Raw genomic sequence first — 21692 nt, forward strand, 5'->3', positions numbered from 1 at the left:
GCCCACCCCCACCAGGGCAGGGGGCAGACACGTGAGCCTTCGTGCAGGCTGAGGGCCTGAAACAAGGCCTGCTTTCAGGGCTGCCTTCTGGTATTTATATTGCCGTGGGTTCTCCAGTGGGCAGAGCAAGGCACTCAGAGACAGACATGAGAAACGGCATTATCTCCTTAGGGGCCCCCAGGGCTGTGCTGGGGTGTGGCCCCTTGGTTATTAGATGGCAGCTCCTGGATTTGGGTTCCGAATTCTTAGAGGAAACCATGAAAAAGATGTGGGATAGTTAGCTGAAGGGGCTTGGTGCAGATCACACATCTTAAATATGCAAACCTCCTCCTTCCCCTCTACCTCCACCTGCTGGCCCAGGGCCCTCCTGAAGATAAGCAGAAAGTCCTGGAAGGTTAAAGAATTAGAAAGAAGATCCCTCTCTGGATTTAAATATTTAGTGAGGGGAAAACCAAAATTGGCCACTTTGCTATGAAAATTGTTCAGGTAATTTATCTCAATTACCGTGTAATTGCTTTTAGTGTTTTGAGAGGAGGCAGTAGCTAAATGGCCCAGAAAGAATATTTAACGCTTTAAAATGTGATTCCTACCCACACACTAATGGTGCTGTGTTCAGACTGGAATGGTCTGCATGAGAAGTTAAGGACCAAGATCTTCCAGGAAAGTCCCCCAGGATCTTCACCTTTGGATGCTGGGCTTTGGGGAATGCCTTCCAAATGTTCTGGTGCAAATTCTTCAATCACACGCCCACTGCTCATTCATTCGGCGAATAGTTACTTTGTCTTCTATGTGCTGGGTCCTGAATGGAGCGCCATGCAGACCACAGAACCAAGACCCGAATCATTGCCCATGTGGCTGAGAAAGAAGGGTTGAAAAGTTAGACTGTGTGTAAGCCCTGCCCGCACCTGACTGAGCAACATGGGCAAGTTACTTTACCTCCGTGAGCCTCAGTTTCCTCAAGTGTGAAACAAGGACAATAGTTAACTTTCAGGATTTGTTATGGGCTGAGTTGTGTATCCCCAAATTCAGCCCTAACGCCCAATGCCTTAGAATGTGGCTGTACTTAGAGGTAGGGTCTCTAAAGAGCTGTTTAAGTTAAAGTGATGTCGTTAGCCCTGGCTGGAGTGACTCAGTTGGTTGGAGCATCGTCCTGTGTGCCAAAAGGTCACTGGTTCAGTTCCCCATCAGGGCACCTGTCCAGGTTGCAGCTCGATCCCCGGTTGGGATGCCTGCGGGAGGCAGCCAATTGATGTTTCTCTCTCATATCAGTGTTTCTCTCTCTCCCCCTCTGCCTTCCTCTCACTTTAAAAAGAATAAAAACATACTTAAAATAATATGAGACTGTTAGTCTGAGCCCTGAGCCAGTCTGACTGGTGTTGTTATAAGAAGAGGTTAAGACACACAGAGAGACACCACAGAGGCGAACAGAGAGAAAAGACCATGTAAGGACATAGTGAGAAGGTGGCCATCTGCAAGGCTAGAAGAGAGGCCTCAGAAGAAACAGACCTGCCAACACCCTGATCTTGGACTTCTAGCCTCCAGAGCTGTGAGAAACACATTTCTGTTGTGTGAGTCACCCAGTCTGGTATGCTGGTACTGCAGCCTGAGCAAAGTGAGGCAGGGTTCTTACATGTATTAAAGCAACATCTGTACAATGGAAGATGCAGCGGGAGATCATAAACAGAGGCTGTTGTTACTATAGAGTCCTACTCTTCAGGTGCTTAAAACCTGGTAGAAAAGTCCAGAGAAAACAACAAATGATGGACAAGATGTGCTGTCCCCTGTGCTGAAGTGCACCGGGCTGTTCAGAGAGGACAGCCCCTGCTCAGGGGCAGGGAGGCTACCTGGGAAGGGGCGACTGCTTGGGCAGAAACAGGGGGGCAGCAGATGAGGCATCAGTAACCACACCCTCTACTCATGTTCTGTGCATTTGGGTGATGTACCAGTCAGTTAACACCAGCCTAAGGGAGCTTCTCCCACCTGGCTTCATTCCCTCCACGAAGAGAACACAAAATCCAGTTCCACGCGTATTAATCATCGCTAAACAGGTCTCCTCTGGCTGCCCAAACTGGGCCACATGCCACAGAGGCAAGCTCACTCAGATCAGGGCTGTGTGCGGACCCCAAACCAAATGCATTTTGGTTTATCCGTGGCCAGTCCTAGGCTGTTGCTGACCACCAAGCTCACCTGGAAATGTCTACGTCACTGTGAATACTGAGGCAGGAAGCACTAACTTACAGAGAACAAAACATATTGGCTTTGATCCTAGCCATTTCTGGAAATTCCACGAATGTACATACATATAAATATGTAACAACTTGAGCAATTCCAAAATTAGGGAAATTTTTAAAAAATCAACACACCCATCTTTCCACCAGACCTTCATACTACTGCTCAGAGCATACAGAGGTCCCTCTGGGGGAGGTCCCACAGCTGTGGGCCCAGCCTGGGAGCCAGGAGGCCAGTGCTTGAGGGGGGGTTTGTTCCAGCTCTCTCTGGCTCTGTGTGTGAAAAACAAGGGCCCTTCAAACGCTAACAATGCAGGTGAATTCCCCTAAAGGGGTCTACAGAGAAGCAAGTGCCTGCCTGACGATTTCCCTATTTAAACTCTTTAAGACAACTGCAACCACACTTCGGCAGGAAGTTTTCTGAAATGTCACCTTCTCCCTCCTCCCCTGAGAGAGAAGCTCTATTTCCCCTCTTGAATCTGGGTGGGCCTGTCACTGCTCTGATGGACACGGTGTGACAGAAGTGACACTGTGACAATTCTGGGCATAGGCCTGAAGTCACCCAAAAGCTGCCAAGTGGCCTAGAAGCAGCCATTTCCTGCTCATCAGAGCCCTGAGCCACCACCACCATAGTAGAAACCCAGGCTGGACAAAGAAGCCACATGGGGTGCCACAGCGGGGCACCTTGTAGACACCAGCCCATTGAGCTTTCAGTGATCCCGACCCCAGTCGCCGTCTGATGACAGCTACATGAGACAACCTACGCAAGAACCACCCAGCTGAGGCCAGTCAACCCACAGAACCAGCAAAGGTAACATCAAAGTGTGGTTTTAAGCCTCTACATTTTTGTATATGTGGTAAAATACACTTAAAGATAGAATTTACCCTTTTAACCATTTTTAAGGGCCCAGATCTGTGTTATTAAGTCTATTCCCACTGTTATGGAACCATCACCACCCCCCAGCTCCAGACTGTCATGTTATCAAACTGATACTCTGGACCCATTAAACACTAACTCTCCATTTCCCCCTCCCCTCAGCCCCTGGCAACCACCATTCTACTCTGTTTCTATGAATATGACTATTCTAACTACCTCCTAAAAGTGGAATCAGTCAATGTTTGAACTTTTGTATATGGCTTATTTCACTTAGCATGTCATAAAGGTTCATCCATGTTGTAGCATTTCCTTCCTTTTCAAGGCTGAAAATATTCCACGTACTTATATACCACATCTGATTATTCATTTGCCCATCTATGAAAACCTCTATGTTTGGAGAGTTTGTTCTAGAGCAAGCATGTCAAACTCAAAGGCTAACACGGCCAAATAAATAAGGTTTAAGTTTATATGGGCCGCAAAAAAACAAAAGCTTCAATTTTCATAGATATGTAGGTTTATTTTGAGAGAGACATGCTGAATACCAAGGGCTGAAATAAATGAGTAATAGTTAACATAAAATAATAGAACATTTTAATAAAAATTAATACTTTTTCTTGAACATTAACTTACCAGACACTGAATAAACTGCACAAATTAATAAGCATAAAGCAAATAAACCGATTTTTTCTTATTCTCTGAAAGCAAAGTATTTCCTCTTGTGCACACCAAACAAGTCAGTCCAAGACTAATGTTGTGGCAATCAGCTGCTAAAATATTCGCTGCTAGTATTAGTGGGGAGAAATGGTACGCCTGCACATAAGGCACATAAGGGAAATGAATGCAACATGATTATACTAATCAGTCATTAGTGAATGTTGTAGTTCATTACTAATAATTATGTATAACAGGATATTGTAAAAATTAAGTTATGAAATTTTTATTAAAATGTTTCTTACATACCATTACATTGGCTGGGCCACAAAAATATTCATTGTGGGCTGCATGCAGCCCGTGGGCTGCGAGTTTGACATGCTTGTTCTAGAGCAATAGGTGACTGGATCAGTGAGTATGGCCCTGGGACAGCAGAGCAAGGCTCCCAAAGCAGATGTCAGGACCTCGGGAGTCTGGCAGAAACACAGAGCACCAGGGCACTAACCCAACCCCCAGAGTAGGTGACAGGCCAGTGATCCAGGTTGGAGTTCCCAGTAGCACTTGTCACAGCAGGCCGAGTGTCTCCTGGGGTCTCCATTCTAGGTTGGGAGCAACCCCAGAACAGGGACTGGCAGGATCTTGTTCATGCTCCGGTGCCCTGCCCTGGCACAAGCTCACAGGCACAACAACTGTTCAGTGAATGAGTGCAAGATGCACCTGAGACTGAAGCCAAGTTCTGACTCATCCCAGGGTTTTTGACAGGCTCATGGAGGGCAAAAACGGGCCAAGGGAAGCACAGAAGAGCAGCTGCTTATGGCTGGAAAGGAAAGCGGGGGGGGGGGGGGGGGGGGGGCGGGGGGGGGCAGCAGCCACAGCAGGACATTCTGACAGGCAAAAACTCATGGTCAGAACCAAGCCTCCCAGGGAGCTCCCACCCCGACAAGGCAGTTCTGCAAGGGACTCATAAAGGTGAGGAAGTCCATTAGAAAGGGTGTGCTAGGATCAGGCTGAGCCAACAGGATGAGGCCTCTCAGGGATCAGCCTTGCTCAGCTTGGCTCAGGGTCATAGAGCCTCCTGTGCCTATTCCCAGGGCTCAGGGTCATAGAGCCTATTAGAGGGGCACGACCCTTGGTCATAGTACAGGCTGTGAGCTGAGTCACATATTTGAGCCCTGGAGCTTTGGGACAGCAACCTTCCTTCACTGCAGAAGGACCCAGGTTGGTTGCCCTATGACCTCAGCCCTCTTACCCATAACCACTTTACCAAGGAAACCCAAACCATTCTTCCTGCTGCTCCGCTCCACTTGGCCACATAACGAGAGTGCCCAACACAGGTCAGGATGCATCAGAGCATGGACGTTAATTCCAAACCTAAGAAGAGGACTTGTTCCGGGTTGACTTAAAGAGTGACTGCCAATGACACGAATGCCCCTTGGGCGTTTAACAAAAAGGGCTCAAGTTGTGTTTCATCTCTGCATTTAGGTTTTCCAGCCTCTAAAGATAAAGTAGAACCTTCAGTAATAACTCCAAAGGAATGTTTCCCTGCTTCTCTTCAAAGCATACACCTTGACATTAGGAACTGCTTGCCATATGGGAAGCAGTTAGAAGCACCAGTTAAAACTCAGAAAACATGGGTTTGGGACTTGGCTCAGCTTCTAAGTAACTGTGGGACTTTGAGCAAACTAATTACCCTCTTTGGGACTCAGTTTCCTAATCCATAAATAGAGGAAAATACTTGGTATTCTCACTGGTTATATACATTAATAATACATATATGTGAGGTGATATATATATATATATATACACACTTACACACATATAGTGTGTCCCCCCAAAATAAATGTATACACACTTTAATAGCTGATAGCTGTTAAATGAAAATGAAATTTATTTTAATAAACACTGCCTTTATAATTATCCGAAGTCTGTGTATACATTTTTGGGGGAAGACCCTATATATGAGGTCCTTGTAAGAAAAAGTGTATGTTAGAGATTTACTTACGTTCAATAGTTGCTTGCTGATATTTGTAGAATAAATGGACGAATAACCCAAGATTATAACAAGACTCACATTATAACAAGTGTCCCTCTCCACACTTCAGAATCCCCAGCCAGTGTATCTACCAGATCTTAGAAGGCCACCTCTCCCCACAGGAGGCTAAAACCAGATCACCCATGTCTTACCAACCAGCTCACCAAGCCTGCACACTTCCCTCCCAGCTGGCCTTACAGTCTCCCAACATGCTGGAGCTAGCCTGACATCCAGGGTCAGAGCCTGCCCCAGTATCCCTGCCCCAGGCCCTGGCCCAGCTCCCATCTTCCACATGGCACGAGACTTTGCCTTGGACCAGCTGCCAAGCCCAGAACCCTAGGTCTCCATTTCCTTTGACACCAGAATGAACTTGGAACATTTCCTTTGAACCAGAAACAACTCATTCCCCTTTCCTGATTTTCCTGAATCGTGGGTCAAATGGAAGATTTGTAGACCAGAAGCTATCATGTCTCAGGGCCCCCTCTACCCATGACCTTCACCTGCAAAATGAGGCTCACATGGGCTCTTCCACCTCAAAGGGCTCTGGGGAACTTCATAGAAAGTGATGGCCTTAAAAGTTTCTTTGAAAAACAAGAAGCACTCCATAAATTCCTTTGCTCTCATCACTTCAGTGTGATCTCAGAGATGATCTCCAGAGGCCTGGGACTGGTCCCTGGGCAAATTCTTTCAGCACAATGACCACACACAGAGAAAAGCTTGATCTTTGTGGCTCCAGTGTTATGAGCAAATGCATGTGATCTCCAGGACAGGGGCTGGAAAGTCAGGAAGTCAGGAAGCCCTGGCACTGCCAGTAAATTAGACGCATCACTTAACCTCTGGGCATTTTTCTTCATAGGCACAATGGAGCTGACAAGCCACCCACATTCCTATTCACCAGGATACCAGGAAGGCAAAGAATTTCAAAAGAAAAAACAAGTAGAAATGTGGTATTCAGTGAGCATGGAGAATTGAGAAAGAATAGATGAAAAGAAAAATAAAAGGGGAAAAGAAACAAATAAAAGAGAGGGAGAGCATTTGGGGTGAAATGGGAGACTCTTGAGAAGGCACGGATGGACTGCCATAGAAGTTCCCAGTACAGAAAATGCACCCCAAGTTGAAAGTCACCGTCTAGATTAGAAGATTTATCGCAAAGGCATCAGAAGTTCAACTCCAGCCCGGCCGGCGTGGCTCAGTAGTTGAGCATCTACCTATGAACCTGGAGGTCATGGTTCGATTCCCAGTCAGGGCACATGCCCAGATTGCAGGCTCAATTCCTAGTGTGGGGTGTGCTGGATGAAGCTAATCAATGATTCTCTCTCATCGTTGATGTTTCTATCTCTCTCTTTCTCCCTTCCTCTCTGAAATCAATAAAAATGTATATAAAAAAAGAAGCTCAACTCCAGTGGACAAAAAGAAATAAAGTCTGTCCATCCTCTGAGGTGGCATGAGCACATACCAGAGGAACCAAGACACATTGCTGTTTGCTTTTACAGCCCAGCTCAGAGCAAGAGAGATGAGGCATTAATAGGTCCACTATCTGTAAAAATTGTGTAATGTTTCTAGAGAGGCCCTGGCCAGGCCACATCCTGGCCCATGAGGTCCAATTCAGGATGCTCCACTTTAAGGGAAACATTCAAAGACTAAAGAGTTCCCAAAGTGGAACCACGTAGAAACTCCATTTCTTTAACATGACTCTTACTCCTTTCTGTCCGTCCACTCCCTTCCTTAATCATTAAGCCCTTAGGATATCCGTTTCTGATCAGTATCAAACTGTCTTAAGAACAATCTGTTGGCCACAGAAACAGAGTTTGGTCAAGCTAAAGATAACATCTGGATTTCAGTTGTTTCAGCCCTAGGCCCATGAAAGGGAAAGGACCCTATAGACCACACCATCATGAAACAAAACAATACGATGGCTGACACCAGCACAAGATACATTGACCAACTACTCCCTACACTGGCTCCAAGCAATCAGTAGAGCCCAGGACCGCAACTCCTTTAACCACCATGCTTAATGATTTTCCCCCTATATAGCCCATGCCCTGGAAGCCATCAGGGAGCCAGGTCTTTTAGCACTAGTTTACCTGAGACTCCAGGCTTGGCAGCATTTCCTCAATTAATAAACCTCTACTTCCTTTGCTGCAAACTCCTGTTTGTGTTTGATTGGACTTTGACGCATGCAGATGAATGGACCCCTTTAGTCCAGTTACAAAAGGCAGGGTGTGCTGAGGAAGGGTTCTGAAATCTGAAAGCATTTCCCTAAATAAGATTTGGGGAGGATAATATAAAATACCGACTTCTGTGCATGGGCCATGAAGTTTCAATCGCACTGTATGTGCACGCCCACACGTGGTATTTTGTGGAAGACCCACACTCAAGGGGCCAAAGAGCTGCATGTGGCTCTCGAGCCGCAGTTTGCCAACCACGGATCTAGTCCAACCTTCCCAATTGAGGAATCCTTATTCATCTCTGCTAAGGAATTGCCAGCTGCTGCAGAAACACTTCCATAGTGGAGACCTCATTACTTTATAAGTAAGTTCATCGCATTATCATTTAGACAGGATTATACTCTTCTCCCTCCGATTAACCCCAAATTAACTTCCTCCTGGCTTCCATCTACACTGGGGGGGGGGGGGGGGGGCACAGACTAAGTCTAAACACCTTTCCACCTACCCATCCTTTAGACAACTGAAACTGCCTTGATGACTTGCATTGGGTCCTCTCTCAGGCTCTCCTGGGAGGCGGACTATTTCCAGCTTAGCCCTGAAAGCTCACTGTCCGGCTCCCTCCCATGCTCCTTTCCCAAGTATCTGGCGAGCTTTGAGCTCAGACTGACATGGGTCACTGACTGCTGCTCCCGCCTGGCTCGGGCATCTCACCCTGTCTTTGCTTTCCAACTAGGTCTTGGCCTCCTGCCACCAGTTGGGAAAACTCTGGTCCATCTGTTGCTCTCGGCTTTGCTGCTCTGCCCAGAGCTAGAGGGCTTGTCATGAACGTGCTCCATGATGAGGCTGAAAAATGAGTCCCGCATTCATGCCACTTAATGGAAAACAGCTGGTGGTTTGACTTTAGGCCTTCTAATAAAAATGGAATCTAGACTATTCAATAGGCATTAAATGCCATTTCTAACACCTCATATGACAGATGAGGAAATAGAGGTCCAAAGAGGTAAGATGATCTCCTCAGGGAAACAGAGCTGAGAAGATGAACATGAACTCTAACCTTTGATTTTCCAGTCCACATTCTTTCTACGGTAATTACAAGGAAGCGAGGCTACATGGTGGCTCTCTTCTTAAGATATTTTGGAATAAATTTTCCATAGTCTGTACGTATTTGCACTTACTTTTTCTTCAACTCAACAGACATTCACTAAGCACCAACTATTTGCTTTGTAAATACTCTCAAGTAAGATTTAAAGTAAGCTTCCCATAGGAATCTACATCTTGATGTGTGTGAGCACCCAGAGTGTGTGTGTGTGTGTGTGTGTGTGTGTGTGTGTGTGTGTGTGTGTCAGTTTCATGCAGGTGAACATTCACCCGACAATGATAACAGAACACCCTTAACACTAAACTACACACTGGTGCAAGTGAAAAAGAGGCACATCCCATTACCCAGGCATTCTCTGTCTACCAGGGACAATTCTCGAATGTTATGTTGACATGATAAAGCCAAATGCAGGGTACTGTGGCACTTCATTGAGCCAGATACTCAATTAAGATGGGTGACAGCCATGGTGGCAGTGTCCAGAATTGTAGGGGAAATAAAGCTGCTGGGTCCTAGTTTGAAAAAACCTCAGGAAGAGCGGGCTTCTGGGCTGAATCTTGAAGGCTGATGTGAATTGATCAGGCCAAACAGAGTGGAGAGAGGTGTGTGTGCAAAGACAGGAAGGCAGAGAGAGCCTGATCCTGCAGGTGGAGGGGCCTGGCTGGAGCCGGGAGTTAACGTGGGTGATACAGTGAAAGAGGCACACAGGTGAGTGAGGTACAGGAGCCTTCCTGTATCATGCTAAGGAGTTTGATTTTATCGTAAAGGATTCAGTGAAAGAATATAGAGAGAGTAAACAGGATCCGATAAGAATTTTAGAAGGAAAGCTCTGACAGGAGGATGAACTGGAGGGTGGTGAGGCCAGAGGCAGGGAAGAAACCAGGTTTGAACCTGATGCTTCCTGCTCCCACACACTGTTTTAAAGTCTCAAATATAAGGGGAGAAGAGACTGTTTTTCAAGCACATCTCTATGGTATGGGACAACCTCCCCAAAGCTTTGCAGAATGGCATCACCTTCATCACTCTCCGCAGTGACTTGATGGCACAAGCGTGATGTCCGCCAGGGCACCACGGCCAATGGTGAAGTGTAGGAGCCTCAAACAGAGTAGCCTCTCAGTAAGTGGTGGCTGAGTGTATGAGCCACATATATCAAAAGAGGGTGGAGGGTAGACAAGCCCTAAACAAAATAAGCTCAGGGTCTCTGGAGCACGGATAAGTCTAAGCAAGGCAACAAGTCAGAAACAAGACAAACCAAAATTCAGGAGGGAAGGGGTTAAAGACACCAGTTCTCCACAGGAATGGAGGGTTAAAGGCACAGACGGACTAGGAAACCAATAAAGGAGCTAGCACCTGTCTCAGTTAGGGTAGTCCATACAGTGCCCTTGTGAGAATCCAGGAAAGACCCTCCCTCTGACCAGAAAACAAGCAGGCCCCAAGCGGTGGAGTTTACAGCAGGGTTCCCACCCACAAATGGCCAAAGCCTGTGTGCGCATGTGGAAGGGCATGTGCGAGCAGTTACGGAGGAACATTGGCAAGAGAGGGGAATGTGTGGGTGAGGAGGAGGCAGATCCTAACAAGCAAGGGCTATTTAAAGCTGGGTAAATCCCATCCCCTGTGGTACAGAGCCATTCTTACTGGGAGTGTCCGATCAAAAGATGAATGATCAAGAGGATGAGGTCGGAAGCCTAAAATAACAATTCCCTTAAAGGGGGAATACACTCATCTAGGCAAGTCGGACCCTTCTTAGAACTGAAAGATTCTGACATTACCACCCAGTTCCCAGGAAAGCCTGATCATCCCCCCTCCCCAAGATAACTTTTCTGAAAATCAAGAGCACCTGACCGCCAGCATCCTGCTTAGAAAGACCCAAATTAGGCACCTTCCATTGAATCCATGACCAACAGAGGAATCGGCAATTTTCGCAAAATTTATGAGGTTCTGCTTCAAGCCACAAATGAGCGACAGGCCTGCAGCTGCGTCTCAAATGGTTCTCTTCTCAGTTGTAAAGACACGAGATTAAAGCATTTCCCAATGTTTGTGTTAACACTAAACTGAGGCCAACAAAAGCAAGGTTTGCAGCATCAATTACCATCTTCCAGGCCCTCCAAACTGGCCCGGGATATGAGTTACCATGAGCTAGGAAAAAACATTCAAAGGGATGAACAGAGGCCAATGTGTCAGCCCCATCTCTGAATTTCTGGGCCACGGCTGTTTTAAATTAGATTCTCAGTGCTGATTCCATGAAACTCTTGGCTTAGCTCTCCAATGGAAAAGTTATTTTTGTGCTCCGAGCCACAGATATTTATATGGAGGCACATCCATAATTCCAATTCTGTTTTGTTTTCATGATGCTCTTTTCCTCTACTTAAGAACAGTGATAGCTATCATTATCATTTCTGGTAAGACACTTGCAAAAAACTCTGAGCCAAGTATGGATTCCCTGGGGCCCAGATAAATGACTATAAAATAGGCAGATTTTAGATCTTGGGAAATCCTCAAGGAATACCTTCAGTTCTTCTACCCACTGTGCTGCCCTTCTTTGTCAATTCCCTACCCCCGTCTACCTCTCTTAATTGCTCCTCAGAAGACCTAGTCCCAGAAGTTATTTATTCCTTATATTCACTCTCTGGGGTCTTTGCATTTAAAATGTTATCTTCAATAATAATGAATTTTTATTTTCTCAAAAGAAGGAGCACCAACAAATAAAGCAAAGAGATATCTCTCGTAAAGAGCAGCATGGTTCTTAAATAACAACATAGTTATTCTATAGAACGGTTCGATCAATAGTCTAGGAGGGCTACTAAGATATGGTATAGATACAAAACCAAAATGGTGGTCCAAAAGCTTCCAGGAAATTCATCCAAGAGAAATCTAAATTGATTATCAAGAAAGCCAGAGACATGGAAGTATGGAATAGAATATGGAATATCCGAGTGAAGGCGTGGGAGAGTGGGTGGGTAGGAGGTGATTAACCAAAGAATTTATATGCATATATGCATAACCCATGGATGCAAACAATAGGGTGGTGAAGGTGGGTGGGGGAGCGGTTGGGGGGGAGGGGACATATGTCCCTGGTAGCCCTTTCAACAATAAAGATTTTAAATAAATAACCACCATAGAGAAAAAAGAAAACATTAAGGTATCAGGAGGTACACACCCATGGCCTCTTTCTAGAAGTCTCTCTGATTAGACCTTCTGAAGCACAATCCTGGTTTGAAAGAAAGAGCAGGGGAGGGGAGATGATGGGAAGAAACTAACATTTGTGAGCATTCACATATGCCAAGCATTTGGTCCATATTATTTCCTGTGATCTCACTTAAGCTTCAAAACAATTTGGGGGAGTGGGTTTCATTATTACTGTTTTATAGAGAAGGAAACAGCCGCAGAGATGTGAAGTAACTTGCCCAAGACCATGCGGTAGTCTGAATTTTTGTGTCCCCCCCCCCAAAGTTCATGTTGAAATCCTAAGCCCCACAGAACCCTCACGAGGGAGATTAGTGCCCTTATAAGTGGAGGACACAGAGCACTAGCTCTCCCCTTCCACCATGTGAGCACACAGAGAAGACAGCTGTCTGCAAGCAAGACGAGGGTCCTCACCAGAACCAATGCGAGTAGCCTCATCTTGGACTTCCAGTCTCCAGAACCATGAAAAATCAATTTTTGTTGTTTATAAGCTACCCAGCCTGTGATACTTTCTTAGAGCAGCCTGAACACACTGCGATAGCCACACACCTACTTAGTGGCAAAGCTTGGATTCAAACCCAGATCTGCCTGATCCCAAGTCCATTTCTTTTCCATTATCACATAGGGCTGATATGAGGGCCAGTGGAGGCCAGGGACGATTACTGGTTTGGCTTCCTTAAAAAAATAGAGTTTGTTGCAAGTGTAAGGGAAAGACATGTTTGTGTAGATTTCTTTATATGTAGGGTGTCCCCCCAAAATGTCTACACACACTTTGAATAATTATAAAGGCAGTTTTTATTAAAATACATTGCATTTTCAATATTGAGCTATCAGCTGTTAAAGTTTATATACATATTTTGGGGGACACCCTGTATTATAAACAGGATTTGCTAATATCAATCAACATTCCCAGAGATGCTCTTAGCCAGTAATAGGAAATCAACTGTTGAATGTAAAGCTCTCTGCACTGTTAGAAACACATGAAAACACACATGCGAGCAGAGAGAGAACATCATCTCCATGACCAAAGGGAACAGGGACCGTTCTCTCCTCAGAGACTTTTCTTTTCAACATGAATGTGAGCGAGGATACTGGTTGGTAATGAGAAGGTTTAGTCTACCACAGAGAACCTAAAGGACAGCATTTGGGGACGAGAGCAGTGTATTTGGGAAATTCAGAACTCTTCTCAACTGAGAGCAGAGACCCAAATTCATCAATAATCCCATATAATAAAAGAGAAACATGCAAATTAACTGTCCCTCCACTATGCTCAAGCCACACCCACAAGCCAATCAGGAGCAAGTATGCAAATTAACCCAACTAAGATGGCAGAGGCCACTGAGCTGGAGTGAGCAGGAGGCTTGGGTTGCCCCCAGCGATGGAGGAAGCCAAGCTTCCCGCCTGCCCTGGCTGGCCCTGGACTCCACTCAAGGCTACAAAGTTTCAATTATAGAAGTTAAATAAATCCCAGATACCTGCTTCCAGCCCACCATGACTGGGAGCTTGGGTCACCGGGGGGTGTGGCCAGCCTGAAAACAGCCCTCAGCCCCTCACCCAGGCTGGCCAGGCACCCCAGCGGGACCCCCACCCTGATCCGGGACACCCTTCAGGGCAAACCAGCCAGCCCCCACCTGTGCACCAGGCTTTTATCCTATATAATAAAAGGACAATATGCAAATTGACCCTAACAGCAGAACGACTGGGAATGACTGGTCACTATGACATACACTGACCACCAGTGGGCAGACGCTCAATGCAGGAGCTGCCCCCTGGTGGTCAGTGCGCTCCCACAGGGGGAGCTCTACTCAGCCACAAGCCAGGCTGCCAGCTGCCAGCATAGCTATGGTGGCGGGAGCCTCTCCCGCCTCCTCAGCAGCGCTAAGGATGTCCAACTGCAGCTTAGGCCTGCTCCCCCCTGGCAAGTGGACATCTCCCAGGCTGCCAGAGGGATGTCTGACTGCCAGCTTAGGCCTGATCCCCCAGGAGCAGGTGGACATCCCCCGAGGAGTTCCAGACTGTGAGAGGGCACAGGCCGGGCTGAGGGACCCCCCCGAGTGCACAAATTTTTGTGCACTGGACCTCTAGTCATTAATGAAATGAAATTGTCAAAAACCTGACACACATGCCCTTTATATGTAGTTCAGATTATCTATATGTACAAAAGGCTAATATGCAAAGTGTCCCCTCAGGAGTTCGACTGGGAGACTGGGAGTTCGATCACTCGCTACGACGTGCGCTGACCACCAGAGAATCTACTCAATGTAATAATACAAGAAAAAGATATGTCAGTAGGAATAGAAAAAAAAAAGACAAATTAGGGCCTTTGCCGGGTAGTTCAGTTGGTTAGAGTGTTGACCCAATATGCCAAGGTTACAGGTTCGATCTCCAGGCAGGGCACATACAAGAAACAACCAATGAATGCATAAATAAGGGGAACATCAAATTTATGTTTATCTCTTTTTCTCTTGCTCTAAATTCAGTACATTAAAAATATTTAAAATGACAAATTTTTGTTTTACAATTATCTATCTAGAAAATTCAAGAATATCTACATATAGATTTTTTAGATCTAATAAGAGAAGTCAGCTAGGATGCTGGATACAAGGTCAAAATTCAAAAATCAGGAATGTCTCTGTGGGCCAGTAAATAACCAATTTGAAAATATAATAAGAAAAAAGGATATCATGTAAAATATTAATAAAACCTATAGCAAGTAGATACAGCAAAAGTTGTATAAGACCTTTATAGGGGAAATCACCAATAATTCACCTGAATAAAAGGAGAAGACCCAATATTATAAAGGTGTCAGTTCTGCTGGAATATAAATTGAATACAATTTTAATTAAATTCCCAACAGGATTGTGTGTGTGCGTGTGTATGTCTGTGCGCGCGCGTGAGAACTAGACAAACTAACATTTAGATGAACTAATAAAACCCAAGAAAGTCAAGAAATTCTGAAAATATTTACAGTAAAAGTACTCATGTTAGCTAACAATTATTATGTGCTTCCTTAAATGGCAGGCACTATTCTAACATTTTGTATACATTATCCCCTCACAATTATCCTTAAAGTGGATACTACGATCTATTTCATAGAGTTGGAGACTGAGAGAAATTAGGTAACTTGTCTACCTCAGGAGTAGTAATCAATGCAGGATGATAAGGATGTAATACCTTCCAAGTAATAGGGAGAAAATAATTGTGAGTCCAGAATTCTACCCTTAAACTCTCATTTGTAAGAGCAAAATAGAGACATTTTCAGGAATACACATACTTTAAAGTTTACCAAAGACCGTTTATGAAAGACCTTCTAAATTTATGTTGACACGAAGAAAAATAAACTAGAAGGAAGGAGTGGGATGTCAGAAGTAGCAGCCTCCAAAATGTACTGAATAAAACAAAACTATGCAAAGTAGGTAAGAAAATTGGGACTCAATGAAAACTAAAGTAAAGGGGTATAACAATGTTATTATGGAAAAATAGAGCTATAAAGTCCTGTACCTATGCTAGAAGTGGGCCACTGAGCTACTCAGAGTTGGCCAAATAAGAAATGGAAACCGGAGTCGCAGACTCTGAGCTCCAGATCCGGGCGAGTCTTTAGGGACCCAGACTCAAACGGGAGAAGCGGGACTGTCTGGCTTCGGTCAGAGCGAGTGCAGCTTTCTCTCCGAGCTTTGCAGCGGGTGCTGGGACTCAGGCAGAGCCCCTGGGGACAGGACTGAGAGCCGCCATAACTGCTCTCTCCGGCCCACCCTGTTGATCCTGTGCGCCCCGCCCCGCCCAAGCCCTGCACAGAGGCATTTGCCGGATAGCCTCAGGCAAAGGCTAGATTAGCACCTCCCCAGAGGACAGAAGTTCTCTCACTGCTGACACAGCTGATTCTCATAGCCACTTGGCCTGGAGGTCAAACCCTCCCTGGAATTAGCTACAACAATCAAGATTTAACTATAAGACTGCGAACAAAGACCACTAGGGGGTGCACCAAGGAAGCATAACAAAATGCGGAGACAAAGAAACAGGACAAAATTGTCAATGGAAGATATAGAGTTCAGAACCACACTTTTAAGGTCTCTCAAGAACTGTTTAGAAGCTGCCGATAAACTTAATGAGATCTACACGAAAACTAATAAGACCCTCGATCTTATATTGGGGAACCAACTAGAAATTAAGCATACACGGACTGAAATAACGAATATTATACAGACGCCCAACAGCAGACCAGAGGAGCGCAAGAATCAAGTCAATGATTTGAAATGCGAGGAAGCAAAAAACATCCAACCGGAAAAGCAAGATGAAAAAAGAATCCAAAAATGCGAGGATAGTGTAAGGAGCCTCTGGGACAGCTTCAAGCGTACTAACATCAAAATTATAGGGGTGCCAGAAGATGAGAGAGAGCAAGATATTGAAAACCTATTTGAAGAAATAATGACAGAAAACTTCCCCCACCTGGTGAAAGAAATGGACTTACAGGTCCAAGAAGCGCGGAGAACCCCAAACAAAAGGAATCCAAAGAGGACCACACCAAGACACATCATCATTAAAATGCCAAGAGCAAAAGATAAAGAGAGAATCTTAAAAACAGCAAGAGAAAGAAACTCAGTTACCTACAAGGGAATACCCATACGACTGTCAGCTGATTTCTCAACAGAAACTTTGCAGGCCAGAAGGGAGTGGCAAGAAATATTCAAAGTGATGAATGCCAAGAACCTACAACCAAGATTACTTTACCCAGCAAAGCTATCATTCAGAATTGAAGGTCAGATAAAGAGCTTCACAGATAAGGAAAAGCTAAAAGGAGTTCATCACCACCAAACCAGGATTATATGAAATGCTGAAAGGTATCCTTTAAGAAGAGGAAGAGGAAGAAAAAGGTAAAGATACAAATTATGAACAACAAATATGCATCTATCAACAAGTGAATCTAAGAATCAAGTGAATAAATAATCTGATGAACAGAATGAACTGTTGATTATAATAGAATCAGGGACATAGAAAGGGAATGGACTGACTATTCTTGGGGGGGAAAGGGGTGTGGGAGATGTGGGAAGAGACTGGACAAAAATCGTGCACCTATGGATGAGGACAGTGGGTGGGGAGTGAGGGCGGAGGGTGGGGTGGGAACTGGGAGGAGGGGAGTTATGGGGGGAAAAAAAAAGAGGAACAAATGTAATAATCTGAACAATAAAGATTTAATTAAAAAAAAAAAAGAAATGGAAACCGTCAACTAAAGGATTCACAGCATCCACAAGACAAAACAAACAAGTTGCTCACAAAGACTTTACTTGGCACTGTGATCAGAAAAGCATTTCTCATATGGTTAAATGTCTATAATATCTAGGACATTGGTCTGAGTATGATAATTTGGGAAAAGTCCTTGACTCTTACAATTTTTTTCAACAAGGAGGTGATTTAGATGCATCAGCCTTTAGAATAGAAAAGATAAAGCCTCCTTCTAAAAGTGTATCATTTGAATGGCGAGATGTTATAGAAAAGCCCATCCTTCTGGAATAGTTAGGTGTATTTCTGGAAGAGGATGAACAAGGTGACCTCTGGGGGCCTGGTTACCTGTGAGGGCAAGTAGTGGTCAGGATGTGGGCATTTTTCCCCAGAGCCATCCCCCAAATCACTCACACTGAAAATTTCCCCCTCCATTAAACCAGTTAATCTTGCCAATGCATGGGATCACCCATCTAGCCAGTCTTCTAAAAAATAGTTTATCATTGTATTTTCACAGTAATAAGCATCAGGAATCAATTAGTTTTCCTCCTCTTTCTTGTTCCATAAATCCTTGACTCCCCTACCCTGACATTCCATATAACACGTAGGTGAATGGGAGCCTGGGAGCTTTCCCTGGGTCTTCCTGTCCATCACACTCCCCTGACAATGCCTAGGACAGTGTAAGCCCACATTGATAGAGCTCTAGGGACATTAATTTGCCTGGTCTATTTAAATTAAACATCCTACCTTCTACCAGGACTGCTCCAGAATCCCATGGGGTTCCTGGAGCTCAGGCTGTCTGGGAAGCCTCCAAGGAATGCTGATACTTATCAGTACAACTGGCTCCCAAGGGAAGGTGAGCTACCTCTCACTAAGTCTGGGCCAATTCCCAAGGACTTCCAAAGAAAAGTGACAGTGGAAACAGAAAAAAAAAAAAAAAAAAAAGGAAAAAAGAGAAGTAATAGTTGGAGATGGGAGAGAGGGGAGACAGAGGCACTTTACTAGTATTCAAAATATCAGTTATTAAAGCACAAAATACTCTCCCTCTTCCTTTTGCTACCTATTGTTCTTATAATTAAAAGAATAATGACAATAATACAAGTGCAGGAAGATTGTAGAGAGTAGGATTGCGATGCATAGACTTTGGCCACTGATCTGCATTCAACTGGCTATGCAACTTTGGCAAGTCACCCCTCTGATTCTAGTTTCTGAATCTTATATCATGAGAATATTAATAACGGGTCATACCTCAAAGAGTTTTTTAATGAAATGCCATATGTATGTGCATTATACTCAATACATCCTAGCTATTACTATTGTAAAAGCTTAAGAAATGCAGGCAAGCACACAAAAAAATTAAAAGCACCTATCATCCCACCATCCATTTTGCTGCATATAACCCCAATGTTCTTGGATGTATTTTTAAAGAGTGAGTTTACAATGCTTCCTATTTCATAGTCCGATTTTCACATTTAACATCATACACTGAGCATGTCCTATGTAATTCCGTATTCTTGTACAATATTTTGAAAGGCTACATCCTTTTCCTTTGGGCTATTTTACCCCCTAATGACCCTTGCCCTCTTTCCTCTCTGCAGGCTCCATACTTCATGCATTTCCATCTCATCTGACCCATCCAGATGATCATTCACTGCTCTCCATTTGGCTCACTGGGGATGCAGCCTTTATCTCACCACCCAAAACACCTGCTCCTTGGGTAAGGGGCACATGGCTAGCACTCACTATATCCCCAGCATCCAGAGCAGCCTATCTGGGGCTGCAGCAAACCCTTGTGATTGATGGCAAACCACCCACTTTAGTAAGATTCCATGAAGTGTTGGTACAGAAGCTGAACAAGGCAGAAGGGGCGGGGGCGTTCTCTCCAAAAAGCATAAGGTTAATTTCTGGGGCATTAAATACACTATTAAAAATTCTCAGGAAGAGGAAGAAACTGAAGATTCTTATCTGAGTGCATTGTTTTTCTAAGCAGCAGGGCCAAACAAGTTCAAAATTTATGGGCTTTCTTTTTGAGTGGAAGTCGCAACACTTCCTATCAATGATGCATTGAGACCACAGTAACACGTTAGTAATTCCTACACATGGGGAATGGTCAAATTCAAGCAGCAGGGAAAAAGGAATTACATCCTTTTGAAAATAGAGGGATTTATTTCCAAAGAGATTCATTTTTTAAAAGAACTCTATCTCCAAAAAGTTAAATGCCTTGACCTGTTTTGACGGGTTGTTCAGAACCTGACCTAGTACATGTGTTACAACCACACTCATCGTTTGTATAGAAATGGAAATGACTAAAGTTCTTCAAAAGTGCGTTCTCCCTAAAAACAAGTTCAACACCCCTAGGATCATGCTCACTCCTTAGGACAGCTCTTCCCTCCTAGGTTGCAAGGAAGCAGACCCCAGCTGGGGCTGCCCCTGCTGCTCCAGTTCTGAGTGGGCAGAGGCTTGCAATAGCAGCCCCCGTCCATCGCCCCCCCCCCCCAAAAATCTCCAGATTCCAGACTAGATCTGTCCAGACCCATCTGAAAATTAAAAAGCTCCTTCTAAGCACCCAGAGCACCAGGCCTTGTCATGGAAACACTGATTCAACCGTAATGAGAACCGACAGAAAACCACACAAATGAACTAAACATTCTTCCACCCAATCGGCGGAGTCAAGCTGAAGCAACAGCCTCAGGAGTGAGAGAAGGGAGGCTGTTTTTTCTTTGTGGTCCTGCTGCCTTGTTTCCACAACTCCTGTTTATGAGACGGTGGGAGTGGGGGAGCTGGGAGAGAGACAGAGCTAGCAGGAGGGGAGAGAAATGCAGAGGGGCTGTGCCAGGGTGGGGAATGCCAACAAACACTGCGGCTTCTGTCAGGCAAATGAAAACTAGCCTCATGGTCTGCTTGGGGTTGTCTGAGAACAAGCTATAGTGAACTCCCATTTCCACTAAAACGGTGACGTGTGGGATGAAGTCTTCACTTTCCAAAGAGTGCTTCTGCACAGCAAGCATTCTTTTTATCTTTCTTCTTCATTATTCTTTCTTGTTTGTTTGTTTTCTATTAGAAAGTCTCATTGCATGAAGCATCATTGTTATTGAAAGAAAAAGCAGAGTTGAAGTTTTTAAAAAGATGCCCAACCAATAGAAACAGTAAAATCCGAAGAAGGAATATACAGTATTTCATTTCCCCTTGGACGCACAAGGTACAGTTTGTGGGTCCAAGGAACCCAACCGCAGATCCCAGTGACGGTCGTTCCTGCAGGAAATGTCTGGGCAAGGGCATCGCCTTCTGGGGCTGCAGGGGGCACTGGGCTGGTTGTGGCCCTAGCCTGGGGGGGGCAGGAGGGGGAGAGGATGGAGGGCGGAGGCTGGTGGCCCAGGTCGGGAGGGCCGGACCGCGCGTGAAGGTTTGCACGAGCCCCCGGCCCCGCCTCAGAACCGAGTCTGGAGTTCCTGCTCGTAGAGTTTTCTTTCTCTTTAGAGTGGGACCAGGTCACAGTAGCCCCGCAGCAGAGGGGAGCCCCGTCGGGGCCACCCGCGGGCCCGGGCAGCTCTGGGGCGGCGAGGGCGGCGGGGGGGACGGGGCACTGCGCTCCCGCCAGCCCGGGAGATAGATGCCCCGTCCCGGGGCGCCCGCGCTCCCCACCCGCAAACTTTCCCCCACCATGGAGGGGCTTCCCACGCCTCCCGCCTTCCCCTGGGGCTGGTCACTCACGGACAGCACCGCGGGGGCTCCGACTCCGGCCGCCGCCGTCCACACCGGGAGGAGGGGTGGGAGGAAGAGGGAGAGAGGCGGAGAAGGGGCGGAGGAGGCGGAGGAGGAGGGCGGAGGCGAGGGCCGGGAGCCTACCCGCGGGGAGGGGAGGGGCGGCCATTCCCCAGAGACGCTCCTGGGCCCTCTCCCCCCTTCCCCCCCCCCCCCCCCGCAACTGCTCGGTCCGTTGCCGGACCCCTCTTTTCTCCTCACTCCCTTCCGGCCCTGGATCCCCCAAAGTTTTTCTGGTGTACCTTTCTCCATTCTCTTCCTTCCCTTGAGTCTCCAGCAAAAGTGAGGGGAGAAGTGGGGGCAGTATATGTTACCTTTACAAGCTCCCAGGAAGCAGGTGGCTGGGACACTTGGCAGGTCTGAAGCCAACCAGCATCCCCGAGAACCCTGAGCCTCAGGACGCGGAGTGGTGAGATAATGGGGCGGGGGGGGGGGGGGGGGGGGGAGCGGGGCTAGGGACTTTGTGGTCGTGCTTTCC

At 45.9% G+C, this 21692-nt stretch overlaps 1 protein-coding gene across 6 annotated transcripts in view; it reads right to left on the reverse strand.

The window, feature by feature from the left end:
• STON1 (stonin 1) overlaps positions 1-21256 on the reverse strand; it is a 47464-nt gene extending 26208 nt beyond the window's left edge. For 2 of the 6 annotated variants that reach the window (XM_059659891.1, XM_059659885.1), the window contains exons 1-3: positions 21164-21240; positions 1507-1647; positions 683-855 (exon numbers count right to left, since the gene is read on the reverse strand). The gene's annotated coding sequence lies outside the window, so the exon portion shown is untranslated. Of the gene's footprint in view, positions 1-590; positions 856-1506; positions 1648-21163 lie in introns of all 6 variants that reach the window. The other 4 variants (XM_059659888.1, XM_059659889.1, XM_059659890.1 and 1 more) reach the window with 4 other exon arrangements.
• Between the last annotated feature and the right edge of the window lie 436 nt (positions 21257-21692).

The sequence above is a fragment of the Myotis daubentonii genome, chromosome 12 (assembly GCF_963259705.1).
Source record: "Myotis daubentonii chromosome 12, mMyoDau2.1, whole genome shotgun sequence".
Classification (NCBI taxonomy): Eukaryota; Metazoa; Chordata; class Mammalia; order Chiroptera; family Vespertilionidae; genus Myotis; species Myotis daubentonii.